This window comes from Rhinopithecus roxellana, chromosome 12, assembly GCF_007565055.1.
Source record: "Rhinopithecus roxellana isolate Shanxi Qingling chromosome 12, ASM756505v1, whole genome shotgun sequence".
NCBI classification, from domain to species: Eukaryota; Metazoa; Chordata; class Mammalia; order Primates; family Cercopithecidae; genus Rhinopithecus; species Rhinopithecus roxellana.
The window spans coordinates 25,305,277-25,309,451 of NC_044560.1; the positions used below are offsets into that span (position 1 = coordinate 25,305,277).

The 4,175-nt window shown below is 42.4% G+C and overlaps 1 pseudogene across 1 annotated transcript; it reads right to left on the reverse strand.

Moving 5' to 3' along the window:
- Positions 1-2,460: 2,460 nt before the first annotated feature.
- On the reverse strand, positions 2,461-3,239 carry LOC104674255 (annotated as a pseudogene). Its single transcript, XR_749621.2, has one exon. The product of XR_749621.2 is annotated as a complex III assembly factor LYRM7 pseudogene (transcript).
- Between the last annotated feature and the right edge of the window lie 936 nt (positions 3,240-4,175).

Sequence of the window (4,175 nt, forward strand, 5' to 3'; positions counted from 1 at the left end):
TTTCTCTCCTTAAAAATATAAATATCAGGCTAACACCTGTTGACACACAATAACAGGGACACAGAATCCCTCCCGGAAGACCGACGGGCCCACAGACGCCACGGATGCCACGGTGGTTGACGAGGTTAAGTAACTTGGTTCAGGGTGTCTGGGCACATCTCTGCATGAGACTCTGTCTCTGCTGCTCCCCTCATCTCTACGCAGATACCTCCCCACAATCCTCCCTTTTCCTTGGGCCGCCCATGCCTTTCTGACCAACAAAGGGTCTCCCCGGCCGCAGCTTCTCTCCTTTGGACCTTTACTTCTTGATCCTCACTCTATAGTGAGATGTCACCTAATGGAGGGGAAAGTCCATCACGGGAATCCGTCTGATGGCCTTTGGGTTACCTTAGGGGTTTGCCCGGAGACTAGATGAAAGTAGCAAAGGCTTTATTTAGTTGCCAGTATTTCAGACTGCAGCAACCCACCGGAAACACCCCCACTTTCAAAGACAGGCTTTGAGCAAAGGAACTGTAAGTTTGAGATTAGATCCAGCACAGAGAATACTCCAGAGGTGGCCCGCCACTCGGGTTAGCTTCCAGCCACCATGACCCAAGGTCCCTAAATGCAGTATAGCCTGTGTAGTATAATATAGAAATGTAACAGCCCTTTGAGCATGAAGTTGGAGCATGAAGGGTAAGAAGGCCTGCTTTGGCTGGGAGTCGAACCCGGGTCTCCCGTGTAGGTGGCAAGAACACCACGGTTGAACTACCAATGCCCCACAGGGTGCGGGTTCACTAGATCTAATTTTGAAGAGTCTCTGGAAGGACTTTGAAGCGGTGTTTCTAAAATAGGTTTGTATAGGACTCTTGAGTAGACACAGCGAGCAAACAGGACACCCAGAGCAAAGCCTTGCGTAGGAGACATGTGTCAGGCAACATTATGAAGTTATTTATAATGCATTTAAATAAACATACCAGATTTGAAAGAGCCTAATTGTGAAACAGGCTGTATACAACTAGATAACAGACCTCTATAGAAATACACAGGAAATTCATCCAGGCCTTTGCCTGTGGTCCCAGATTCGGCAAAAACCTCTGGCAATTTCATTTCCTCAATGATGATGTAATCTTTTTGCCAACCCATGCCTTGGTGCCTCCCAAACCCTTTCCTCTCAACCTTGAGACAATCATGAATTCTTTCCCTAAACAGGCTTTCAAAGACCAGGATCTGGAGATTTAGGGACGCATCCAGGTTACTCTGGAAGATCTGTGGGATGATCGAGCTTCTCTTCATTTACACCTCTTTTGAGTCATGTGAAAAAGCCAAGTATCTTGCTTCTAAACTCATATGTTTTTACGAAACCTACAAAAGTGGGCGTGAGTGAAAAGTTCACTCCAATATTTCTCTTCTTAACCACAACCACACTCTCTTTGGCCACTCCAGGAGTCATGGCCAGATGCATCTTTTGAGGCTCCAGGAAAGTCCAGGGATCAAAATGACTGTCTTCCAAGCTTTTAGGTCTTACAGAGATCTACACAAGAGAGGAAGTGAAAATTTCACTCCAAGCCAAGATTTCTTCCCTTGGCAAACAACAGAAGGTTTAGGACAAGCCTTTGCTTTAAGTGCCTGTTGCTTTGTTGGCTCTGTTTTCCAAAGACATCTGTGTAAGCCTATTATAGAACATTCCCACCTCCATCCCCCCGCCCCTTCATGCCTGCCCGTCACACTAGAGTTGTTTTTTTTTTTTTTTTTATACCCATGAGAGGTTATAGCACATGGAACATTGATGGTTCAGTATTAGAACTGTCAACACCCACGCTGGAGACCAGGGTTCAACTTACAGGGTGAATGCATCTCATGTCTGAATCTCCTCTAGCCCCCTTCCCCTTTCTTTCCTCCCTCCCAAGCTTACATACCTTTGTTACTGGCTGGTGTTGCGAAGTCCCAGGTTCTTGGTATCTTAAAGAATTGGACGTGACACACACAGCAAAGCAGCAAAAAACTCATTAAGCACAGTAACACTCTCAGAGAGTGGAGGATGGGCTGACCTCTGCAAAATGAGATCAGCGTAAGTTTGGTGAACTTTGGGCTTTGGGTCTTTTTACACTTTTTTTTTTCTCCTTTTCCTGGGGCTACCTAATCTCTACCCAGCATGTGCCCTCTGATTGATAGGTGGGTTGCTTAGTTACTTTGGCCCCTGTGAGCTTCTACATCACCTCCATCCCATAGTTTTAAGTACATCCATTATATGCAGTGTATATGCATTAGCATTAATGAGATGATTATCATCTGGGGTCATTTTAAAGCTAATTTTTCTCTCTCATACACATGCCTATCTCTGAGGAGCTGCCTCTTACTGGTTTGCTCTGGATCTTGCCAGCCATAAGCTTTTTAGTCACTACTCTTATCTCACTTTTGTTTTCGCTGTTCAACTTCTGCTTATTTTGCTTCATGCCCACCCACTTCTTTTTTTTTTTTTGACTAATTTAATATTTTTTAGGACTAAATATCATTTTAATCTAATAATTTAAATGTAATAATTGCATTTCACATGGCAGGAAAACTCACCAATTTGTAAAAGCACCACATTCTCAAATAGCTATGGTAAGACCAAATACTCATCAAGGTCAAAGAGTGAATATATGTCCCTAAGCATTTATTTTCCTTTATGAAATTTGATTTTCAATGAATGAAATGTTTTCTTATCTAATTTCCTTTAGAAATACTTAATTATGTTCTTTAGTTCTCAGTAATGACCTTTTAACATGAAATTTAAATATGAAGCTATTCTGTAATTCATTCATTTTCAATATGTCAGTTCAGAGAAAAATGTCTGCATTTCCAGGACTTTTGCCAGAGTTGTAGATTTTAAAGTGAAAAAGTGCAAAGACTTGTTGTATTCTAGAAAACTCATTGCTTCTGAGTTGGTGCATCACAGTATGGCACATTTTCTGCAAGAAGGTCTTTCCTAGGGACCAGTTTCAGTGTATTGTGGTCTGTGTGAATACCTTGTATAACAGATGTTCTGAGTAATAATTCAACATCAGAACCTATTTTCATTAGCTCTTCTATTTTCTTAGGAGAAGTTTCACTTTTATTATTTTTGAATTCTTCATTTATCTTTATTCTGGCTGCTTCTAATGCTCTGACATCATTCTTAAAAACTTGTTGTCTGGTTCTGTGCAGTGTTTTAAAGAGCTGCAAAACCTTGGCTGCCTGTGCCATGGCTCTCCTCACCGCCGCCGCTACCTCCGGAGCAGTCCGCCCACCCACTTCTTTATCCTGCTTTTGCTCCTACTCATTTTGACCTTTATTCAATTCCCAGTTCCCTCTGCTATTCTCCTGCCTCACCTTGACTCCTTATTGCTTTGCCTGCTGCACACTGAATTTACTGCAAATAAAACCTCTGAGGAGGATGCTGCTGCCCACTGCACCCTGCATCCTCCGTCTTCTACTCCACGTGTGGAGTTCCAGGGTATGAGCAGTAGAGTAGCAGGAGCTGGAGCAGAGGTGGTGTTGGGTGAAACTCACACAGTGAAATTTCACTTATGCAAATGATCAAGCACTTGGTAGAGGTTAGAGTTCGCTCTTTCTTTGGTTAGAATGAGCTATTTCGGTGAGATGTTAAAGTGTAAGCTCTTTCAGCCAATAAATTGATGTGCTCAGGAAGACTGAAAGAAAGGGGTAAACCAGAATTAGTGCTGCAGGGTCAGAGCTAATAACACAAGCTTCTCTCCTCAGGCCTATTCATTTGAGATGCATCTCAGGCAGTTAAGCACAGCAGTGCTAAGTTAGTACCAATTATACACATACACACACATATAAATATATAAAAGCATATAATATAAATATTACATATGTAAATATAAATTGTACCAATAAAATCAACATCAAGCTTGTTTTTAATCATTTACTCAAAATACATTGAACAGCTACTGTGCAAAGTGTTGGGACTGCTTAGAAACTTAAGACAAAAATATTGAGCCTGTAGTCCCAGGTGAAGCCTAGGCAGGTGGATGGCTTGAATTAAGGAATCCAAGTCCAGTCTGGCCAACAGAGTGAGACTCAGTCTTTTTTTTTTTTTTTTTTTTTTTCCTGAGATGGAGTCTCACTCTGTCGCCCAGGCTGGAGTGCAATGGCACAATTTTGGCTCCCTGCAACCTCCACCTCCCAGGTTCGAGCGATTCTCCTGC